General features: G+C 39.9%; 1 protein-coding gene across 5 annotated transcripts in view; it reads left to right on the top strand.

Moving 5' to 3' along the window:
• TMCC1 (transmembrane and coiled-coil domain family 1) overlaps positions 1 to 25,325 on the top strand; it is a 154,833-nt gene that overhangs the window by 809 nt on the left and 128,699 nt on the right. Inside the window, exons 1-3 of one of the 5 annotated variants that reach the window (XM_010862442.1) lie at positions 2,256 to 2,268; positions 5,070 to 5,193; positions 10,038 to 10,286. The gene's annotated coding sequence lies outside the window, so the exon portion shown is untranslated. Of the gene's footprint in view, positions 1 to 2,255; positions 2,269 to 4,491; positions 5,194 to 7,390; positions 7,947 to 10,034; positions 10,287 to 25,325 lie in introns of those variants that run through there. The other 4 variants (XM_010862441.1, XM_010862443.1, XM_010862445.1 and 1 more) reach the window with 4 other exon arrangements.

Consider the following 25,325-nt stretch of genomic DNA (forward strand, 5'->3'; position numbering starts at 1 on the left):
GGGGCCTAGGGCTCGACCCCCAGCATCCTGCCGGGCCTCTCTCCTCTCCCGGCGCGTTCCGCTGTCATTTTGACCCTGCAGGTTTCTTCTTCCCCAACCCTCTTGTCTCGCCCCCTTCCCCGCACCCCCTCCAGGGCCGCGGGGACCGAGGGGAGCGTGAGGATGTGGGCCCAGGGCCGAGGGACTGTTTGTCAGGGGGTCCTACGAACCGTCGTCGTTTGCCCTGGCGTCCCCAGAAGTTGGCCACTAGGACTCAGCCATTGCCACCTGAAACCAGTTTTTAGCACCTTTTGTTTTGATTTTTGAACTTGTCGTTTGGAGGGAGGAGGGAGCCGGCAGTTCTGGGAACGTGGAGAATAATAGGTGGTGCGCGGTAGGATGGGAGTCTGGGTTGGCTGGGCCCTAAGGTGTCTTTTATTAACCCTTGTAGGAAAGGAAAAGGGGCTCAGTGAATTGTTCCTTCCGTGAAGGGCCAGAGATCCGTTTGTAAGTTGCAGACTCCACAGCTTTTTCAGCTTAAGCAAAGGTGCATGTAGTGTTTGTCCAGGGGTTCTTGTGGATCATCCCTAACATTGATCGTGAACATCTCCCCAGGTGAATCTGCAGCAGCTTCTTGAAGCACCCCACTTGAGCTACTGGTTAATTTCCTCCCTCTTGTTGGGCGACAGCTTACACATTAGTCTTGGAAGATCTTAGCCAATGCTTTTGCAGGCTGCCTTTTCATCTTCACTTGTCATAGAGGAAGGGAAGATGAACACACACATGTCCTAATCCAAAATGGTTGCTTTAAGTCTGACATACTTATCAGAGGTACCTGTACCACAAGCATCTCTATGAAAGGTCTGAATTCCTAAATTATTAAAAAGCAGGTAGCTGCTTTAAAACAAAGCAAAACTTTGATTTGTTTAAGCCTTCTGATCAAATGTATCTTAAATTTGGGAGTTATTGACTTAAACCAGATCCTTGTCTTTGAAGTACAAGTGTATAGAAATTGTTACAAACCCTAGAAGGAAAGAACCTTATGGAAATGTTAAGGACAAGATTCCTCCAGGAGGTAGATAATATTTTTTTCCCCCACTTGTAGATTAGAGGAGTGCGGCTCCGATAATGAGTAGGTGATAGTTTTACTAGTGTCATGTAACAAACGATGCTTATAGGTGGGATTTTAATGCGACAATTCCTTGTCCTCTACCGACAGAGTTGGCTTGTATTTTTTTGAAATCACACACCCACTCTCTGGCTAGTATAGAAAGATTAAAAAGCTGCTTCTGGTCTGTGGGCGGTAACCTTTTCATTTCTGAGGAGTTTTCAGCTGCTTGCAGAATAGATTGCTGATCAGCAGCATAGGGAGGAATCAGATATTAAAAATTCATTAGCACGTGATCTAGATCTGTTAAAATTATGAGCACTTATTAAGATTTAGCATGGTGTGGGTGCTTTGTAGCATCTTAAGGTAAACAGAAGTACAGTCAGCTGACAGTGTTCTGACACCTTACAATAGATGAGAAAATCTTGTATGAACACAGAAAACCCTGTACAATTTGGTGAAGAAACCCAATGACCTGCAGTAATTGATGACTACCATTACTTTAAACTCTTTGCTCATCTCTACTAGAATATTTCCCCTCTTCTGATGCTCAGTAATGTCCAACTCTTTGTAACCCCATGGCCTGCAGCACACCAGGCTTCCCTGTCCATCACCAGTTCCTGGAGCTTGCCCAAACTCTTGTCCATCAAGTCAGTGATGCCACCCAACCATCTCATCCTCTGTCGTCCCCTTCTCCTCCTGCCTTCAATCTTTCCCAGCATCAGGGTCTTTTCTAATGAGTCGGCTCTTCGCATCAAGTGGCCAAGAGTATTGGAGCTTCAGCTTCAGCATCAGTTCTTCCAATGAATATTCAGGGTTGATTTCCTTTAGGATGGACTGGTTTGATCTCCTTGTTGTTCAGCGGACTCTCAAGAGTCTTATCCAACACCACAGTTTGAAAGTGTCAGTTCTTTGGTGCTCAGCCTTCTTTATGGCCCAGCCCTCACATCCGTACATGACTATGATGGCTGAAGGCTTAAGTTTGAACTCTTCAGAGTGCCATTTATGGATCACTTATTAATTTATTGGGAAGCCGCCCTGGCTCAGCGGTAAAGAATCCATCTGCAGCGCTGGAGACACAGAAGACAGTTTGATCCCTGGTTGAGGAGATCCCCTGGAGGAGGAAACGGCAACTCTCTCCAGTATTCTTGCCTGGAGAATCCCATAGACAGAACAGCCTGGTGAGCTACAGAAGAGTTGGTTACGACTGAGTGATTGAACACACATACACACACACACTTGTTAATTTATTATTCAAGTATTTATTTGAATAGCTTAATTAATCAAGCGCTTAATTTGTTCCAGGATTGTTTCTAGGTAGGTACTGGGCTACGGTGTGGGGGAAGGTCTGCCTTCATTAAAATTGATTTTGTGTATGTGAGAATGAAGATAGCAAATAAGCAAATAGAGGTAATACTACAAATCAGTGATTAGCAAACTTTCTGAAAGGACCAGAAACGAAATATTTTAGGCTTTACGCGCCATGCAGTCTATGTTGCAGCTACTCAGCTCTCTTGTTTAAGTACAAACGCAGCCACAGACAGTACAGTACAGAAACAAGTGTGTCCATGTTCTAATTAAACTTTGGACGCGGAAATTTTAATTTCATTCAGTTTTCCCGTATCATAAAATAATTGAATTCTACTTTTTGATTTTTTTTTCCCTTCACCTATTGAAAAGGTAAAAACCATTCTTAGTTCATAGGCCATATAAAAACATGGGACAAGCTGGATTTGGTCTGTGGCCTGGCATTTTATAGAAAAAGTTTGCTGACTCCTAAATAGTGTGAACCATGAAGAAAACAAAACAAGTCGATCTGATGATAAGCCAGTGCCTGGCGGTGTTGGTGGGGGAGGCATCATTGAGAAGATATTTGAGCTGTGGCCTGTCATTGAGATGGAAGAACTTCCTTGGCAGATGAAATAGCAAGGACCAACACTTGCAGGTAGAAGTGAGCTTCTGGCATTTTGGCTCAGCGGTAAAGAATCCACCTGCTAATGCAGGAGACTCAAGAGATACAGGTTCGATCCCTGGGTCATGAATATCGCCTGGAGCAGGAAATGGCAACCCACTCCAGTATTCTTGCCTGGAAAAATCCCATGGACAGGGGAGCCTGGCAGGCTGCAATCCATGGGGTCAGAAAAGAGTTGGACATGACTGAGCACGCACGCACTGCTGTGGTCCCCAGCATTGACTTCACGTACTGTGTCATTCTTGCCCTGATGTCTTTTTTTCATTTTGTCCTTCTCAACTAGTTTGCGCTCCTGACAGGTTTTTACAGTCTACACGTTATAGAATTGAAGACCTGGAAGAGATCTTAGTTTCTTACCCAATTGCTCTCTTCTCAGATATTCTCAGTGATTTTTCAGCCTCTGTTTGAACTCCTCTGATGACTGAAAATTCATTCCTGTGAGGTAGCCCAGGCCGTTTTTTGACTGCTCTGATTGTTGTCAGAATACCCTTCACGTTGTGGTGGGACTCAGCCTCTCCGCCTCCTTTCCCTAAGGCTGCCTTCCCGTGCCCACAGAGGAAGCCTGCAGTGGGGGCTGCACCTCGTCTCCAGGATTCGGTTCTGAAGTCAGTGCTTGAGACAAACATTACATAAGATGAAGACTATACTTGAAAATTCCTTAAATTATTTCAAAAGCATAGTGTGCATGTTTGTGCATATATAATTGTGTTTAATTCTTAAGCCTTTTTCAGACTGGGAGCCACTAAGCTTGACTGAAGGAAGGAACAAGAGGAAAAAAAATTATTACGTCTATATGTAGGCCTTCAGAAAATTTTTTGCCTTTTAAGAACTATCACATCCTTATCAGACAGTGAATTTTAATGTGTTCCTGCTTTGCTGTGGGATTAATTTTATTGTATTTATGCATCGTGCCTTTTAATGTATAAATTTAAGCCTCTTAAATGGATAAATGGAAAACATTAATAAATGTTTACAGATATGTTGTGCATATTAAATGAGATGTAAGTGGTCAATACATGTTTGCAGGATTTGAATCTAAATTTTGGCTTCATTGGGCTCACATGCACACTGTCCTTTGAAAAGTTGTAGAGAAGAACTTGGCCACCTGCTTCCTGTCTTTCCAAACTGGCATTTCCTGTTGTGGCTCTGCAGAGCAGCTGTCACTCCCCGTGTCCTTGAGCATTGGTCACATTTTCCCAGAGGTCAGCTTGTAAGTTAAATGGGCATATGACATAACCCTATGAGTTCTGCCACGTGACCTTAGGGCTAAATCCTCTCATTTCTTTTTGTGTTGTGTAGTTGCTAGGTCATGTCTGACTCTGCGACCCTATGGACTGTAGCCTGCCAGGCTCCTCTGTCCATGGGATTTTCCAGGCAAGAGTACTTGGGTGGGTTGCCATTTCCTTCTCCAGGGAATTGAATCTGTGTCTCCTGCGTTGGCAGGTGAATTCTTTACCACTGAGCCACTTGGGAAGCCCTTCATTTCTTTTAGTTTTTCCTTATTCACCCTTCTGGTTCTTATAAGTGCCCTGGTCATTGTTCTTTTTTGCTTTGGGACCCTGAAGTCTGTTTTAAGGTGCAAACTCAGGTTTTACTTCCTTGATGAAGTCTTCCCTTATAATTCTAGAGCTACATTCCTAAATATTGATACTTTTATCTGTATTTCTCAATATTATTTTTATATTTTATACTTCTTTCATGAGCATATATCTTACCTCACAATGAGACAGTAAGCTTCTTGAGAGCCAAGAGCATATAAAATGTTTACAACTTTCTAAAAATAAAAACTTTAAAAGTCAACATTTTATTTAGAACTGTTAGATGTAGTGAATTATTGGGAAGATGGTAGAGAGTTACTGTCCCACACCCAGCTTCCCCTATTATTAACATCTTGGATTAGTGTGTTACGTTTGCCACTATTAATGAATCAGTATGGGTACATTGTTACTGAGTCTATACTTTATTCGGAGTTCCGCAGCGTTTTCCTTCATGTCCTTTTTTGTTTTCCAGGATCCCATTCAGGATGGCGCGTTACGTTCAATAGTCATGTCTCCTTGGCCCCTCTTGATCGAGGCAGTATGTCAGACTTCCCTTGTTTTTAATGGCCTTGGCAATTTTGAAGATAACTGATCAGGTATTTTCATAGAATATCCTTCAATCAGACATCTGTCTGATGTTTTTCTAATAGTAGATTAATGTAATACGATTTTGGAAGGAAGACCACAGAGGTAAAGTGCCCCTCTCATTGCGCTTCAAGAGTACATACTACTGATGTGACTCTATCAGTGATGTTGTTAACCTCGATCACTTAACTGGTGCTAGTGTCTGTTTTCTCCGCTGTAAAGCTACCCTTTTTTTTCTCACTTTCTGTATTATGCTCTGGAAGAGGGTCACTAGGTGTAGCCCACACTTAATAAGTGATGAGTTATGCTCTACCTCCTTTGAAGTGGAGTACCTACATAAATTTCATTGCTCAAATTATTCAGCTCTGGCCATTTGTAGCTCTTTCAGTTGGCTTTCTGTATCCCTTTCCTTTGACGTACTCCCTTGGCTATGTGTGTGTGTGAATGCTTTCTTTCTGGCAACATAAAATGCTTCAGGTTCATCTTTTATGGGATGCCTCAGTTGTATGGTCATCCTTCTAGGGCACTGTAGTTTATTGTGGGCAAATTGGTTAGAAACCAGGGTCTGAGTGCCGGGTGTGCTGGTTGCTGTCAGAGTATTGTTGCTTCTCCACACTCTGAGTGAGAGAGCAAGGACATGAGTGTATATGTTAAGCTGCGTATATACACATATCTTTAAATATTTCTGTGTGTAACTATTTGTCCTTAACCTCAACATGAATTTACACTGCCTTAAAGTTCTAGGGGTTTAAGGGGAGGGAGGAGGGAGGGGGGTTCAGAATGGGGGACACATGTTCACCCATGGCTGATTCATGTCAATGTATGGCAAAAACCCGTACAATACTGTAAAGTAATCAGCCTCCAATTAAAATAAATTGATTAATTAAAAAAAAAAAAAAAGAGGCCATGGCAAACCAGGAGGAGAGAGATACACAGAAAGGGTTGATCATGCTCCATTGGCCATGGAAAAATATTTGAATTTCACTATAAAAGGAATGGAAAGCCATTAAGTGTTTTTTTAATTAAAAAAACAAGTTTTATGGGTTTTGACAAATGTTTGATGTCTTTTATTCACCATTACACTGTCATATAGAGTAGTTTCACTGCTCTAAAAAACTTGAGCCTCACCTATTTGACTTCTGCCTCACCAGACCCTGACACTCACTCATCTGTTCACTGTCTCTGTTCTTTTCTAGAATGTCGGTATATTGAATTTTTAAACAGTAGTTTTGAGAGATTTTTATGAACACAGCATTTTGTTAAGTAGTGGGAGCTCAGTTCAGTTTAGTTGCTCAGTTTGTCCGACTCTTTGAGACCCCATGGACTGCAGCCTGCCAGGCCTTCCCTGTCCATCAGCAGCTCCCGGAGCTTGCTCAAACACTCGTCCCAAGCATCAGCCTTCCAACCATCTCATCCTCTGTCACCCCTTTATCCTCCCACCTTCAGTCTTTCCCAGCAACAAGGTCTTTTCCAATGAGTTCTTCACATCAGCTTGCCAAAGTATTGGAATTTCAGCTTCAGCATTAGTCCTTCCAATGAGTATTCAGGACTTATGTCCTTTAGGATTGACTGGTTTGATCTCCTTTCAGTCCAAGGGACTCTCAAGAGTGTTCTCCAGCACCACAGTTGAAAAGCATCAGTTCTTCGGTGCTCAGCATGCTTTAAAGTCCAACTCTGCCATCCATACAGACTTCTGGAAAAACCATAGCCTTGACTATACAGACATTTGTTGGCAAAGTAATAGCTCTGCTTTTTAATAGCTTTTCTTCCAAGGAGCAAGCATCTTTTAATTTCATGGCTGCAGTCACCATCTGCAGTGATTTTGGAACCTAAGAAAATAAAGTCTCTCACTGTTTCCATTGTTTCCCCATCTATTTGCCATGAAGTGATGGGACCAGATGCCATGATCTTTTTTTTCTGAATGTTGAGTTTTAAGCCAACTTTTTCACTCTTGTCTTTCACTTTCATCAAGAGGCTCTTTAGTTCTTCTTCACTTTCTGCCTTAAGGGTGGTGTCATCTGTGTATCTGAGGTTATTGTTATTTCTCTCAGCAATCTTGATTCCACCTTGTGCTTCCTCCAGCCTGGCATTTCACATGATGTACTCTGCATATAAGTTAAATAATCAGGGTGACAATATACAGCTCTGATGTACTCGTTTCCCAGTTTGGAACCAGTCTGTTGTTCCATGGTCATTTCTAACTGTTGCTTCTTGACCTGCATACAGATTTCTCGGGAGGCAGGTCAGGTGGTATAGGTACTAAATAACTAGCAATTAGAAGCATACTTCTTTTTTTCTATTGAGTAAAATTCACATAACCTAAAATTCATCATTTTCACCACTTAAAATGTGTGGCTCAGAGACTGTTAGCGCATTCACAAAGCTGTGCGCCACTGGCACCACTGCTGTCCGGTTCCAGAGCATTTCCATCACTGCAGAATGAAACCTCGTGTCCAGTAAGCAGTTCCTTTCCTCATCCTCTGGCAATCACTGGTCTGATTTATGTCCCTGTGGATTTGCCTATTCTGTACATTTCATTTATGAAATCATAATACATGGCCTTTTGTTTCTGGCTTCATTTACTTAATGTTTTTAAGGTTGATCCATGTTGTAGCATGTTTCAGTATTTCTGTCTTTCTTGTAGCTGAGTAATAATTCACTGAATGAATATACCACATCTTGTTGAATCATTCGTCAGTGATGGACATTGGTGGTGTTTTCACTTTTTGACTATTATGAATCATGCTGCCATGAACATTCATGTGTAAGTTTTTGTTTGAACATATGTTTTAAAATCTCTTAGGTTTATAACCAATATATTTCTTTTGATAAACTTTTATAAAAGAAGAGGCAGGTTACCTGATGGCTTACTTGTGGTAAAGTGCTGAAAGAATGATACTTTTCTCTTGGCATGATATTCATCATTGAATACTGAAATCCCTTAATTATTCTGTTGTCTTTGCACAGAACAGAAAGTTGGTCCTGATAGGGTGACAGTAGTAGCTTTCCCTTCGAATTCTGTTGAGAGGAATTTCCTGAATTATGTTGTGTACCATTTAGTCTCAGAGAGTGAGATTCACTCACTGTGAAGTTTTATTATAAGATCTGCCTGTAGTCTCGAGGAATCTCCGAATGTATGAATTGTGTTTAACATTTTGCATTTAGAGGGATAGTAGGCAGGATTCCCATTCTGTAATCTGTTTGGCATCAGTAATTTTACAGAGGTTTTATTCTTACTAACCACATTCCCTCTGAGGTTTGGACTGTGATAGAGTGGCATTAAATATTAGCGTTTTTTTTTTTTTTCCTATTCCAGCACCCAACCTCGAAGCTTTGTTTTGCTCTTACTGCTTTGACAAATTAATTTTCCTCAAGAAGAGTTGGCAAATGTTTTCTTCCTCTAGAAAGTTTGGAGTAACCTGACCAATTTATTTAAAAGCTAATGTTGTTTTTCAGACTTATTGAAAGTGAGAAACATTCTTTGCTTTCTTTGTAGTGTCTAAGTGACTTTGGGGTTCCCTGGAGATGATGGGAAATAGATAAATTATGTATTAACTGCCATCATAATTTAGTCCAGGAAATTCTTTTTAGGCAGGCACTTTAAAAGAGTTTGTGTATAGAACACTGGACTAGAACCAAGAATATTTTAATTTCACATCCTTAAAAGACTCACTGCTGCTGCTGCTAAGTTGCTTCAGTCGTGTCTGACTCTGTGCGACCCCATAGACGGCAGCCCATCAGGCTTCCCCGTTCCTGAGATTCTCCAGGCAAGAACACTGGAGTGGGTTGCCATTTCCTTCTCCAATGCATGGAAGTGAAAAGTGAAAGTGAAGTCACTCAGTCATGTCCGACTCCTAGCGACCCCAGGGACTGCAGCCTACCAGGCTCCTCCGTCCATGGGATTTGCCAGGCAAGAGGACTGGATTGGGTTGCCATTGCTAGCTTGTACCTTGAGACTTCTTTTTGTAAAAAAGATAATATTGACTCTCTAGTTTAAAGGAATGTGTGATGGGAAATGAGTTCTGTTAATCAAGGTTCTTTATTTTGGGAGATATGTGTGTTATATGTATCTTGTTAGTATTTTTTCTTTATTTTGATAAGTGAGTGAATCGGCTGATTATAATAAAAGCCTTTGTCCAGTACTGTATGTGTATTCTATTTACCATTTCTAGTGCTCTTCTTTTTTCTGTGTAGTTTTGGATTTATACCTGGTATGTTTTCCTTCTGAAAGAAGGACTTCTTTTAACATTTCCTGTAGTTCAGAGTTGCTGGTGATGGATCCCTTCATGGATTTTTGTCTGTTTGAAGAAGTCTTTAATGTGCCTTGATTTATCTAGGCTGTTTTCTCTGGGTATAGAATTCCAGGTTGGCAGTCGTTTTTTTTTTAACACTTTAGAAATATTTCTTCACTTCCACATCAACTTTGCTTTCCTGCCAGACCTAAATATGTATTTTTTACATGATTATTCTATATTTCCTGCTGACATAGACATCTGCATTGGTAGTTCTACAGTATTTATAAGTACTAGAGTGCTTTGGTGTCTTTGGCAGACTAATATTATTTGCCTATGTTTAGTTGTATGATATGACCATAATCTTGAGATAGAAAACATGAAACAGGTTTTTGTATTTTCTTTACTGCTTATTTATTATTGATCAGAGAGCTGGATTGATGCTGTTATTGATAACCCCAGCCTGGACAGGCTAGGTCACTTGTATTTACCTTCATGTGATCTTCTGATATACATTTTATCACCTTGAAAAATTTTGCAGACTAACAACTGGTAATTGTTTGCTAGCCAGACACTTGCATTCAGTAGTATTTCTTTCTCTTCTTGCTTCTCTGTCCCAGCAGGTATTACTCTCTTGAGAAGACACACCGACAGTTAGCACTTTCTTCAGATTCTGACAGTTGGCGAACAGCTGCTCTTGATCATAAGACTTAGAAGACAGTCTCCATCTTCCCAGATTGGATGTCTTTTCACATGGATTTTCTATTTCTCTGTCTTTTAAAAAAATAAATATTTGGGAACATTCTGGATTACAACTGTTCATCCTCATCTATGCAAAGGAAGGAAAGCTGTTGTGCTTGGATTTTGAGGAGGTATGTCTTTTTTTCTTCTATTGCAAAATTACATCACTTAGAGCAGTATGACATCATAACACTGCCTCTTTCCTCAGTGGAACTCAGTTCTCATTCATTCATTTACTCCATCTTCCTTACTCCTGTTCTTCCTTTATTTGTAGCAGTCATCGTAGCTCAGTAAGTTTCTCTCCTTTATTTTTTTGGGCCACACCACACGGTATGTGGAATCTTAGCTCCCCAACCAGGGAGCGAGCCCATGCCCCCAGCATTGGAAGTGCAGAGTCTTAATCACTGGACCACCAGGGAAGTCCTAGTAAAACTTCCTTGATGTGTAATATCACAAGCTCGTTTCTTACATCTTGGTGAATGTCACTGGGCTCTGGGTTAGTCTAATAAGTAACAGGAAGAAGCAGTTTGAATTCTTATAACTCAAGTTGAGATCATGACTTTGATGAATTGAGTTTTTTGTTTGCCTCCATTTTGCAGAGGCACTGGGTGGTTTGGGAAAGCTTACTGTCCAGCATAAGATATGGCTGTATGATTTTATAGTCTGGTTCAGTATCATTTGCAAGAAGAGATGTGATATTATAGAGTTTTGAACTAAAAATTTAGACACTTCAGTCCTAGTTTTGACATTTTTATGGCCATATTTTGAGAGTTAAAGCATGTTCATTTTCTTATCTTTAAAATGTGTTATTGTTATTTGTTTTACACAAAACTTATGGGATTGTTGAGGATCAAGTGAAAAAATTTGTGTGGAAGACTGTTTTTATCAATATAAAGGGTTGTTACTGCATCGTGGAAAGCTGTAGGCATCTCTGTTTTATTTTCACTCAGAGACTCAGTTTTTATTTCTACAAAATTTTTGGTGGTACAGCCCAGTCCTGAATCAACTTTAAAATCCCCATGCTTAACTATGGTGGAACATTAGTGTTTACAGTGCCTAATTACATGGTAGGTTCTCATTATATTTTAAAAAGCAGATCTGTGTGATGTAATGCTGAGAAAACTTCAATTTGTGTGATAAGGAAGCATTTTACAAGATCTTTTGGTAGTTTTGAAGAGAGACCTCATTTTTTATTTCATGTATTTAAAATATTTATTGAGTGCTTGCTGTATCCTTGGCACTGGGGAAGAAAACTGACAAAAGTCTCTGCTTTTATAGAGCTTACGTTGTATAATATATGGGGAGATAGAATAAACAAAATAAGTAAAAGTGCAGTTTTTAACCTATGGTGACCAGTTCTGATGAGAAACGTAAAAGTGGGAAAGGGGAATAGGGCTCACTGAGGGGAGGAATATATTTAGTGCTCACAGACAGCCTTAAAGAGAAGGTGACATTTGAGTCAAGTCTTGAAAGAGATGACGGAGAAATGCAGAAATATGAGAAGAGCATGCCAGGCATAGCAGATGGCAAGTGCAAAGGTCCTGAGACACAAACGTGTATGAGGAATGGCAGGGGTTGGGAAGGGTGGGTTTTATGGTGCCTTATGGAAGTACTTCGCAGCTGAACGGCAAATGGAAGTACTTTGCAGACTTCGATGTGCACGTGAATGACTTAGGGTATTCCTGTTAAATGATCTGGCCCCAGATGGTTTGTTTTTCATCTGACAGCCACCGTGATCTGAAGTAGCTGTGCGAAGTGGCTGTGGAAAGTGGCTAACGTCGATGAGCGTTATAGATGTACAGTGTCAGGTTAAAAGAAGCACTGGTCCTTTGTTCGTGTACTGTCAGATTATGTCTTAGGTGTTGTGTCCTCTTAGGGACTGTATACTTCGGTGGGACAGTGTTAATCTAAATTGTCCACATTAAAGTGACCAGAATACTGAGAGCTCTAGCCATCTTTATCTAGTGAAGAAGAGTAGCAGAATCAGGTGCTCTTTTGCTGTGGAAGCTAATACTTGGAAACTCAACTACCTAGATATATTTGGAAGAGCTTTAAGCAACAGGAGCAGGCTTCTCATCTGTATTACAGCAGAGGGCGACAGCAGGTGGAGATTACATTAGTGGACGTGAATTTTATCCCACCCTGGGGAAGACCTTTCACACATAGGATCTGTCCAACAGTGGAGCAGGTGAATTGTGAGGTCCCTGTCATTAGAGATACTCAGATATAGGCTGGATGCTTGTCTTCTGGAGATACTGAGAGGAACCCCTGCTAGAGTCTGGACTATGTGAGTTTTCTTATCCCTCACAGCTCCTACGGTTTTCTAACTTCAAATGTTCTCTCTCCTTAGTGCTAATGTTGGCAATGATGAGAAAGTAATGAAAGTCTTGTTGACTTAGTTCCTTAATAATTGGGGAAGAAATAAAATGAAATGTCTGCCAACCAGCCAGAGAGTACAGATTAAAAGCAGTTTTCTTAAGTATGTAAAGTACAGAAGTAGAATACTAGATCTGTACATGAAATTTCATTTTTACTTTATAATTATTTTTTCCATAGAGCATCTCTTAAGACTAGCCTTTCATGGGCATAATTTGAGACATGTTATCCTCAAAGATTGTTAGAGAGTTTATAATGTTACACTCCATGTAAAAAGTAAAGGCTGCTGTAGTGTAGAAGAAGGCAGGGATTTGTCTGTTAAAACCAGATTTTGCCCCTGTCTCTGCCACTTGCTATGTACAGTGGGAAGTTTAATGATGAGATGTAATTTTCTCTTCTGCTCTTGGCAGTGTTTATCTTTCAGAATTGTATATATACTGGAAATAATTTATTCTAAGTTTAAAGCCTGGTGCAAAGCACATAGATGGCATAAAATTAATGCTAATTATTATTAGTAGCAACTATTCTGACAACATTGCTTAAATTGGAGGGTTTATTATTTATATGTATGCAGTAAGGTAAGCTGGGAGTCTCTATCAACAAACCCATTTGCATCTTCAAGCTTTACAAATGCAGACCAGGAGTTAACTACTTTTGTGTGGGTTTTTCCACACCACAGTTGTCTATTTCCATACCAACTGAGTGTCCAACAATTCAATTCAGTTCTTACACTGTCTCCCTGGAGCTAGTGTCAGATCTATAAGTTCAGTTTCATAAGACCCCCAGGGTAGACACCAGTTGTAAGTCCTGGGTCACCTGTTACCCTCTCTGACTTTGCTACAAATTCTGTGGTTTCCATGACCCCCTTCTCAGGTTCAGTAATTCACTGGGTTGACTCACAAAACTCAGAAAACAACACATTGCTTCCATTTACAGATTTGTCATGAAGGACACAGCTCAGAAACAGCTAACTGTGAGAGATGCATGGGTGGCTGTAGGGCGCCTGCCTGCCCTCTGCCCGTGCACCACCCTCTGGTTCCTTGTGCTCACCCATCCGGAAGCTCCTGGAACCCCTTTGTTGAGGGAGTTTGTGGAGTTTCCATCACCCTGGGAATGATTGGTTGAATCACTGACATGGGTGGCTAACTCTGTCCAGTCTGTCTCCCTTCCCCAGACTGGGGGCAGAACCTGAAAGTTGCAAACCTCTAATCACAGGGATAGTTCCTCTCGCAACTACCTCCCATCCGGATGCTATCTAGGGCCCCCCACCGCCACCCCGCAAGAGTCATCTTGTTAGCATAAACTCAGGTATGGTTGAAAGGGGCTTGTTTTGAATAACAAAAGACACTGCTCTAACTCAGGAAATTCAAAGGGTTTTAGGAGCTGTGTGTCAGGAACTGGAGGTAAAGACCAAATATATATTTCTTACGATATCATAGTTATTGTTGTTGTTCATTCGCTAAGTTGTGTCCAACTCTTTGCAACCCATAGACTGTAGCACACCAGGCTTCCTGTCCTTCACTATCTCCCTGAGTTTGCTCAAACTCATGTCCATTGAGTCAGTGATGCCATCCAACCATGTCATTCATAGTACGATTACATAAAACTAGATTTTGCTTTTAGAGTAGAGGGCTGAGTTTCAGAACATCAGTAGTGAGTTCCCTCTAGGTCACTGATTTGTTTCTTTATTGGGCTGTGATGCCACCATTTTGATTCTTGGTAATGTAAATAGCATTTGAGATTCTTAGATGAAAGGTACCATTGAAAACAGCTAGATGTCATTTTCCTCAGGGATCATTATCAGATTCCAGTATCAGTTCTTTTTCTGCATAGACTTTTGTCCTCAGATGACTGTACTCTAATTCCGTGACAGAGCTCGTTCTTAGCGTAATGTGACAAAAAGAAATAATTTTTCCAACAGTAATAAGGCTTGTTGTTCTTAGACCTGTTGGGTCATAAAATTTGGGTAGAGATGTCTTTCGGTAGTTTTAATCTTTTTAACAGTAAACCACATGTGAATTTTCATAGGAAGGAAGGAAGGAAGGGTAAATTGTTTGGAATTTCAAATTCATTTCTACTTAAAATTTTTTTTCCGTACCTCTGTCTGCTAATTTTAATATGCTTGTTAAAGATGTGGTCACTGCCTTGTCCTAATACAAAAATTTCTTTACAGAGAATGTAAGCTTTAAATAGGGCTTCTTTGATGCAGAGATGGTAAAGAATCCCCATGCAATGAAGGAGACCCAGGTTTAATCCCTGGGTCAGGAAGATCCCCCGGAGACAAGAATGGCTACCCACTCCAATATTCTTGCCTAGGGAATTCCACGGACAGAGGAGCCCGACGGCCTACAGTCAATGATTGCAAAGAATCGGAATTGAGTGAGAGACTAAGCACACAAGCCTTACATGTTTGAACCTCTACAGGAAGTATCTGGGTGTACAGCAGTGAGCACTGGTCTAAGAGTGCCCAGCTGAGTTCTCAGCACATATTCAGTTCAGTTGCTCAGTTGTGTCCGACTCTTTGCGACCCCATCAATCGCAGCATACCGGGTCTCCATGTCCATCACCAACTCGTGGAGTTCACTCAAACTCGTGTCCATCGAGTCGGTGATGTCATCCAGCCATCTCATCTTCTGTCGTCCCCTTCACCTCCTGCCCCAATCCCTCCCAACATCAGGTCTTTTCCAGTGAGTCAACTCTTTGCATGAGGTGGCCAAAGTATTGGAGTTTCAGCTTTAGCATCAGTCCTTCCAGTGAACACCCAGGACTGATCTCCTTTAGGATGGACTGGTTGGATCTCCTTGCAGTCCAAGGGACTCTCAAGAGAGTCTTCTCCAGCACCACAGTTCAAAAGCACCAATTCTTCGTCGCTCAGCTATCTTCACAGTCCAACTCTCACATCCATACATGACCACTGGAAAAACCATAGCCTTGACTAGATGGACCTTTGTTGGCAAAGTAATGTCTCTGCTTTTTAACATGCTATCTACATTGGACATAACTTTCCTTCCAAGGAGTATGCGTTTTTTAATTTCATGGCTGCAGTCACCATCTGCAGTGATTTTAGAGCCCAAAAAAATAGTCAGCCACTGTTTCCACTGTTTCCCCGTCTATTTCCCATGAAGTGATGGGACCGGATGCCATGATCTTAGTTTTCTGAATGTTGAGCTTTAAGCCAACTTTTTCACTCTCCTCTTTCACGTTCATCAAGAGGGTTTTTAGTTCCTCTTCAGTTTCTGCCATAAGGGTGGTGTCATATGCATATCTGAGGTTATTGATATTTCTCCCGGCAATTTTGATTCCAGCTTGTGCTTCTTACAGCCCAGCGTTTCTCATGATGTACTTTGCATATAAGTTAAATAAGCAGGGTGGCGATATACAGCCTTGACGTCCTCCTTTTTCCTATTTGGAACCAGTCTGTTGTTCCATGCAGCACATATTAGGCACTCAGTAAATATCTGTTCTCTTCTAGGGGTTAGAAAGTCAGTTCTAGCCTTTGCTGCCAGCTACCTATGTAAACTGACTAGAATCTCTGTGTGTGGTAAGTCTCTCAGTCGTGTTTGACTCTTTGCGACCCCGTGGACTGTAGTCTACCGGGCTCCTCTGTCCTGTGGGCTAATAAAGGTTTACTAATAAAAACCATGCAGCCATGAAATTAAAAGACACTTGCTCCTTGGAATAAAAGTTATGACCAACCTAGATAGCATATTAAGCAGCAGAGATGTTACTTTACAACAAAGGTCCATCTAGTCAAGGCTGTGGTTTTTTCCAGAAGTCATGTGTATGAGAGTTGGACCGTAAAGAAAGCTGAGTGCCAAAGAATTGATGCTTTTGAACTGTGGTGTTGGAGAAGACTCTTGTGAGTCCCTTGGACAGCAAGGAGTTCCAACCAGTCCATCCTAAAGGAAATCAGTCCTGAATATTCACTGGAAAGGCTGATGCTGAAGCTGAAACTCCAATACTTTGACCACCTGATAGGAAGAACTGACTCATTGGAAAAGACCCTGATGCTGGGAAAGAATTGAAGGCAGGAGGAGAAGGGAACGACAGAGGATGAGATGGTTGAATGGCATCACCGACATGATGGACATGAGTTTGAGTAAGCTCCGGAGTTGGTGATGGACAGGGAACCATGGTGTGCTGCAGTCTATGGGGTCGCAAAGAGTCGGACACGACTAAGCGACTGAACTGAACTGAATAAATGAATCAGATGCACTTTCCTAAGATCAGAGGATTTCCCAACTACTCACCCAAATGTTGAAAATGTTAGTCATTCAGTAGTGTCCGGGTCTTTGCTACCCCAGGGACTGTAGCCTGCCAGGCTCTTCTGTCCATGGCGTTTCCCAGGTGAGAATAGTGGAATGGGTAACCTTTCCCTCCTCCAGGGGATCTTCCCAACCCAGGGAGCAAACCCAGGTCTCCCATATTGCAGGCAGATTCTTTACAGTCTAAGCCACCAGGGAAGCCCAATCTCATGTCTTATCTTTTAAAATCATTAGAATCCTGGCCCTGATTCTGTGACTCAGTTTATTCTTAGCTTTATTTTTAAAAATTTAGTTTCACTTGGCCTTCAAGTCAGTTTCTTGAAAGCAGGCACAGAGTCACCAGATAGACTGAATTGGAAAGTACCGTGAAATAACCCATTCTCTGTGGCTTCGGTTCTTTCCTTGGCCACATGTTCTTCCTTCAGTTGAGTTACCTTAGATTTTCTCTTCATTTTTAGTTGGGACTGGCTGTTTATTAACAAGAAGATTTCTTAGCACCAGTCCAAACAGGGTGGAATGGGAGCCTCATAAAATGACGATCATTTTCCCAGTCATGTAGATCCCTAAATGGTGCCATGTGCAGTATAGTTTGGGTTCTTGGGAATACTGTTTAAGCTTTTTTGTTGTTGTTGTTCCAATGTTTTCTTAAGATAGGTTTAGAAAAATTTGACCAGTTGACCAAAGTTTTAAAAAAATGTCGTATATGTTTTTCCCATGTTTACATATGTCATATTTCAGACAATGAATGTAAACGCATTATGATTGTCAATTTCAATCTGATTTTATTTAGAGTTTGTTTAATTTCTTTTAGTACCTAGAGAATTTACATTACTCTTTCACGTATTCTGAAATAAGAATTGCCTTTTTCTCTTCTAGCTTGCAGAATTAACTTCCTTTTACCGTGTTTTAGTAACTAAACTTTTCTTTTTCGTGGTCCTAAAATGAGATGACAGACTTGGCCATTTAAAAAGTAAACTAGAGAGGAGAGGGAAGAAAGGAATAGGTGAGGGAGATTAAGAGGTACAAACTTCTAGTTGCAAAACAAAATGTGTCATGGGTGTGAAATGTAAAATTGGGGGAGTATAGTTAATAACTTTGTAATATCATCTATGGTGATGTATTGTAACTAGATTTATTATGGTGATCAGTTTAAAATGGACTATAGAAATACTGAATCACTGTGTTGTGTAACAGGAAATAACATAGTATCGTTGGTTATACTTCAGAAACACAAACTCATAGCAAAGATGAGGTTTGTTACTAGAGGTGAGGGGGATGGATGGAGGCGAGGGGGCAGTTGAATAAAGGCGGTCAAAAGGTACTAGCTTCCAGTTTTAGATAAGTACTAGAAATGGCACCCCACTCCAGTGTTCTTGCCTGGAGAACCCCAGGGACGGGGGAGCCTGGTGGGCTGCCATCTATGGGGTCGTCGCACAGAGTCGGACACGACTGAAGCGACTTAGCAGCAGCAGCAGCAGCAGGGATGTAATGTACAACATGATAAATATAATTAACACTGCTTTATATCACATATGAAAGTTGTTGAGATGGTAAATCCTAAGAGTTTTCATCCCACGAAAAAAATATTTTTCTCCTAGTGTTTTAATTTTGTTACCTATATGAGACGATGGATTTTTATTAAACTTACTATGATAATCATTTCATGATGTATATAAATCCAATTATGATGTATATTATGCATTCTTCAAATCCATGAACATGGTATATCTTCCCATCTGTTTGTGTTGTCTTCAGTTTCTTTTGTCAGTGTCTTACCGTTCTGAGTTTTTAGGACTTCCTGTGTATAGTATCATGTTGTCTGCAAACAGTGACAGTTTTTCTTCTTCCTTTCCAGTTCAGATTAATCTGAAATTCCATCCCACATGGATGATTACCATTATAATTTTGTAAACATTCTTCTATACATGTCTCTTTACAAGTATATACACATATAGATGTGTATATATGAAGTAAATTTACATAAATAGGACAGTATTATAATGCTGTTTTTCTTTTGCCTCAGGCATAGGTTTTGGAGATTTTTGTGTCAGTAAGAGACCAGTGTTAAAGATGGTATATTTCTTTTTGGACTGTGTTTCATGGCTTATCTTATCTCTGAGTGTTCACTTACCAAGTAATATTTTGATATTTATTCAGTTTACCAAGGAGACTGCTGAGAAAAGAAGGTACTGACTGACTGATAGTTATAATTCTGATTATAAATTAAAATATTAGTGCTATGGGACAGATAAGTATGAGGCTTTACATAATATGAACAACTTTTTTTCCAGAGTATAATTACCACTTTAGATAAGGTGGATCCAGCTTTTGTGTGGACAGAGATAATAGGTGTGGTGTGATGAATAGAAGGCTGAATTCAACTTTGACTATTCCACCTGTTAGCTCTGAGATATTAGGCAAGTCTCTTAATCCTTTTTGAACTTTGGTGATGCAGACAGTAAAGAATCTGCCTGAAATGCAGGAGACCTGGGTTTGATCCCTGGTTGGGATGATCCCCTGGGGAAGGGAATGGCTACCCACTCTAGTATGCTTGCCTGGAGAATTCCGTGGGTCACAAAGAGTCAGACACGACTTAGCGACTGACACTTAACCATTTTAGTATTTAGTTGCTTTGTTCATTAACTGAATAATTGACTTCTCAGATCTAGTCCAACTCTAAAACTTTATGACCATAAAATAAGAGCCATCTTTTACCTTGGTTCATTGAGGTGTAACCTTTATACTTCTATCTGTCTTACTCAAGACGTGTAAATGGCCCAAAATGAAGGCGAGGGAGTATAGTCCTGAGACCCTTAGAAGAACCACAGAATGAAGCAAGAGGTAGCACTGTGTTAGTTTTTAGAGGAGGTGTGAACCTGTGAACTTCTTTTGCATTCTTTGCAATTATTTCACAACCAGTTCTAGATAGAAATATTTTTCTTATTTGTGAATAAGAATATGGCATTGAGGATGTAGAGGCTGTTGATTTGGTCGCTCAATTTTCTAGCCTTATTCCGAGTGACTTGCCGGAATTGGTTATGTCCTCTTTGTTTTCCTGACTTTTTTTTTTTATTCTCAGTAGAAAGATCTTGAGATTCAAACTCAATTGTCTGTGACACACATTGGTTAGATCAGTGATAGAAGAGAGTTGGAAGACCTGTTTTTCTTCTTCATTTTGACAGAAGAAAATAAAGTGAATTGCTTTACTTCTCCATGCTTGATTCTTTTTACTAAAAGAAAACAAAATCTGACTCTTCTTACCTCCCATATCTTGGAATAATGAGGTCATTCTTTGGAATCTTTTAAAAAATGTCATGTAAAAATTCTGAGGTATAATTTCTAGTAAACGCACAAATCTAAGATGTATGCATAGCTTGCTGAATTTTTATACGTGTATGCTGCTGTATATGTAATCACCAGTCAGTTCAGTTAGTTCAGTCGCTCAACCATGTCTGACTCTTTGCAACCCCATGGACTGCAGCACTCCAGGCTTCTCTGTCCATCACCAGTCAGATCAAGACTTAGAACATTTTCCTGTCCGTAGGATTCCTTCATGCCCCTTTCCAGTCACTCTGTGCCCTGCTTAGAGCATGCTTTGTGTAGAGCACACTTTGAGTGCTCTATTATTCGTCTTAAGAAGCGATTGAAAACAAATCTTGACATCGTTTATGTTTGATCAGTAATCTGAATCTTGAACCCTGTAATAAAGTGTGATCTGTAGATAGTAAGGTCTTTAGCCTTTTAGATAAGGCATAATTGTGTTAAAGTGCTTTCCTGTGTGTATGTGTGCTTAGTTACTCAGTTGTGTCCAACTTTGCACCCCACGGACTGTAGCCTGCCAGGCTCTTCTGTCCATGGATTCTCTAGGCAAGAAAACGAGTGGGTTGCCATTCCCTGCTCCAGGGGATCTTCCCAACCCAGGGATTAAACCCAGGTCTCCTGCGTTGCAGGCAAATTTTTTACCACTCAAGCCACCAGGGAAGCCCACAGAGGGAGTAATTTTACATTGATAGAGGTAGTGTTGTGCATTTTCTTCTTTTCTTCTCTGTGTAGACTTTTTCCTGAAAATTTTTGGGTTGTCTGAAAGTAAATTTATTTGGAACGTTGTAGGTAAGTGGGAAAAGGAAAGCTGGGTTTGGCTAAGTGAACGATGAAGTTGTTCCAGTTCTGTGAGTTCTGTTCTTCTAGCTGTTTCGTTTTGTAACCCTGCAAACAAGGCCTAACTTCATTTTTTACATCTCATATTTATTCAGTGTGGTTTTGTCTGAGGCACTGTGTGTGTCTTTCTAAACTGCTGCGGTGCAGCTTTAGCTTACCTCATGCTTCCACTATATGTATTACGTGATTTTGTCTACTAATTTGCATATTTGTATCTTTCATTTTAGAAGTTGTAGATTTATGGAAAAGTTAAGCAAAGATAATATATAAAGTCTGTCACGCTCCTATTTTCCCTGTTGGTAACATCCTGTTAGTTTTATGGAGATAAATTTGATGTATTTTAAAATTTGCCCATTTGAAGTGTACATTTCCATTTGAAGTGTACATATACATTTTAGTATATTCACAGAGGTGTACAACCATCACCACAATCTAATTCCAGAATACTTGCATCATCCCCCAGAGAAATTCTGTACCCCATTATCAATCCCATTTCTGCCCTCCCCTTAGCCCTTGTCCTAGGTAACCACTAATCTGTTTCCTATCTCTGTGGGTTGTCTCTTCTGGACATCATATCGTATAAATGAGCTTTTATACTGTGTGGTCTTCTGTGGCTGGTTTCTTTCATGTAGCATGTTTTCAGAGTTTATTCATTCTGCAGCACGTGTCCATTCTTTTTCCTATTGCCAAATAACAATTCTGTTGGATGGCTGTGCCACATTTTTTCATTTTGTAGTTGATGGACATTAATTGATTCTATTTTTTGGCTATTGTGAACAGTGCTGGTATGAAATCTGCATACAAGGTTTTGTGTTGACCACATACACCTGCCTGGAGATGGAATTATCAAGTCCTGTGGTAGCTCTGTGTTAAGGATTTTTGAGGCATTGCCTGCCTGGGCCCTTTTACATTTCCGCCAGCAGGGTAGGATGGCTCGAGTTCCTCTACATTCTCTTCAGCACTTGTTACATTGTCTTCTGATTTTAGCCATCCTACTGAGTGTGAAGTTGTATCTTACTGTGGTTTTGACTTGCATTTCCCGAATGATTAGTGAAAGTCACTCAGTTGTGTGTCCGAGTCCTTGCGACCCCATGGACTATTCAGCCTATGGCCAGAATACTGGAGTGTGTAGCTGTTCCCTTCTTAAAGGGATCTTCTTAACCCAGGGATCGAAACCAGGTCCCCCACATTGCAGGCAGATACTTCACCAGCTGAGCTACCAGGGAAGCTCAAGAATACTGGAGTGGGTAACCTATCCCTTCTCCAGGGAAACTTCTTAACCCAGGAATTGAACCAGGGTCTCCTGCCCTGCAGGTGGATTCTTTACCAGATGAGCTACCAGGAAAACCCAATGATGAGCATCTTTTCATGTGTTTATCAGCCAGTTCTATATCTTTGAAGAAATATTTTTCAAATTCTTTGCCTGTTTTTTTAATTGGATTGTCTTAATCGTATATAAAGTTTTATTTTACCAAGGAGATTGTAAATCAGTTGAAAGATTATAAATCACTTGAAAAGTTCTAGCCTTAAACAGTAGTTTTTTAAAACTGGGGTATACTTGCTTTACAATGTTGTGTTAAAACAGTAATTTTTAAAATAATAATTATTTAGTGTTTTTGCTTGCTTTTATTCCGTCCCCCGCTTTTCTGAAAGCACTCAGAGAATATCATGCAAGTCAAAGTCCCATAATAAGTGCATTTGGTTTATTTTCTCCCTGATTTGACTACACAGAAAATCAAAGATGGCTGGGAAAGCATGTTTCTTCAAATCTTAGATAGTCTACATTCCTTGGTTAGTGGAGTAAAGTTTTTTTTTTCTTTTTGGAGTAAAGTTTTTTAAAACTGTTTTTGTTGCTTGCTTTTGTGAGAAAAGTTTAGATTTGTACAGCAAATATAAAAATGACCCAGAGATATATAAATTAGAAAGTTATAATTTATATAATTTATAGTGATAACCAGTGTTACAATTTTAATATTTGCATGATAGACTGATGCAAACATACCTATAAATACATATGTGTATCTGGATAACAGGGTACATACTGTTTTGTTACGAGTTTTTTCCCCCACTGCACTTAGCAGTATATTATGAACAGATTCTAATCATAACAATATTTTGTGGAGTTAAATTTTGACATCAAGTTATGAAGCATCTATTTAAATGGTTGTTTCTTAATGATGATCAGTTGATTTATGAAGATAGGAGGGTGGGGAAATATTTAAATGTTAAACCTGTGTATTTTTCAAATCATTGGATTCTTTTGTAGATTAAATTAGCTAATGGTAATTATTTTCTACTTTATGTCAAGAAGTATCTGCTTTGGCATCCAAAATTGTTTTTCTAGTTATCATTGGTAATGGATTGATTAAAAATTGTACAGTTGCCCTGATGTATGCAGATAAAACTGCTGGGTACTAGAGTTTGGATTATGGTCTTGATGGTTATTAATGGAAAGTTTGAAGTCTCTTGGAAAGTTTAACATGTATCTGTTGAGCACCAACTGTGTCAGGCAGTGTAAAGGGGGCAAAAATTAAATGATCAAAGTCCTAGAGATGTTTGTTTTTCCAGCAGGGATGGGGTGGGTGGGAGTGCCAAACTGCATTAGAGCAAAGTCAAAAGGTAAATTTCCTGGAGTGCTGATTTATTTTTGTAGTTTATTTTATACTCAGATTATTTGCATTTCCATGTTTATTTCATAATGACTGTTTTTGCAGTACATTTAAATGATAAAGTGATAAAAATAATTGTTAGGAAAAAGGAAATGTGACTTTGAAACATCACTTTTCTTCTTGAATATTTAAGGCATTAATATTGTTAAAATAATATTGTCCCTGAAAATTTTGCAGTTTTTATGGCAAAGTGAATGAAATTATACTATGAGCAAACCAAAATCTCAGACAAAATTTGAAATAGGGATTATAGGATTATTTTTGTTCTTTTAAATCACTGCTATCAGATTATTTTTTTATCCCCACTTTGTCTTGTACTATATTTATATTGAATTACTGCTTTGACAGTATGAGAAGAAATAATGAAACACATTTTTGCATATATATATATGTATGTATACAAATTTAAATCAGGTACCAGGTTCTTTATAGTTACTTAAACTAAAAAATCATTACAGCTATCAGAAAAAATCCTAAATTGGACCTCTACCTGTGATTAAGAAAGTCTGTTTTTTCCAACAGGTATGTTGGAAACCAAGAGGCAGTCAGGCAAAACAAGATAATTAGGGGTTTGCATGTTTAACCCTTCCATTCTTTTTCTCAGCCACTTAGTCTCCATACATGCTTGCAGGTGTTTATATGTGAGAACATGAAAAAAAATTTGTTTTGATTCTGACTATTGCAAATAGTGGACTTCCCTTGTAGCTCAGTTGGTAAAGAATCTGTCTGCAATGCAGGGGGCCTGGCTTCGATCCCTGGGTTGGGAAGATCCCCTGGAGAAGGAAATGACAACCTACTCCAATATCCTTGCCTGGAAAATCTCATGGACAGAGGAGCCTCGTGGGCTGCAGTCCATGGGGTCGCAAAGTGTCAGGGACGACTGAGCGACTGACACTTTACTCACTCACTTATTGCTAATAGTAGTCCTTATGAGGCCTCTTCTCCTTATAAGGGCATTATGTAAAATGAGAGATTATACTGCAAAATGATTGTTGTTATTTAGTTGCTCAGTCGTGTCTAACTCTTTGTGACCCCACTGACTGTAGCCCACCAGGCTACCTGTCAGTGGAATTTTCCAGGCAAGAATATTGGAGCAGGTTGCCATTTCCTCCTCCAGGGGATCTTCCTGACCCAAGGACTGAACCCATGTTTCTTACGTCTCTTGCCTTGGTAGATGGATTCTTTACCACTAGCACCACCTTGGAAGCTACTCTAAAATATTGGCTGTTATTCCCTTTGCTGTACAATATAATCCTTATAGTTTTTTTTAACCTAATAGTTGTGCTTATTGCATACCAGGCTGCCCTCTAAGTGTTGGCCATTTAATCTTCACAATTCTGGGAGAGTAGATACTGCTGTAACCCATGAGGAAATTGAAGGTTAACAAATAAGTTGTGGTTGGTGCTGCAATACTCTGAAACCTTTTCTTTACAGTCTGGATATGTTTGTACTTCACACATTTGCACACTTACCACATCTTTGCGAAAGATTTCTTCTGTCAGTTTCCAGCAATAGGTTATTGGTAATTTTATCTGATTACCTTTAGAGGGCTTGATAGATTTTGGGATAAGTAAAAGTCCAGGAGCAGTGCTTCAGTCTATTTCTTTGTTAGAAAAATTTGGAACATATGATAGATGTTGGTTAGGTAAGCTGGTGGTGTTTTATAAATCCTCTATTTTGTCAATTCTGAGAGGAATGCCTT

This window comes from Bison bison, unplaced genomic scaffold, assembly GCF_000754665.1.
Source record: "Bison bison bison isolate TAMUID 2011002044 unplaced genomic scaffold, Bison_UMD1.0 scf7180017864482, whole genome shotgun sequence".
In the NCBI taxonomy this organism is placed as follows: Eukaryota; Metazoa; Chordata; class Mammalia; order Artiodactyla; family Bovidae; genus Bison; species Bison bison.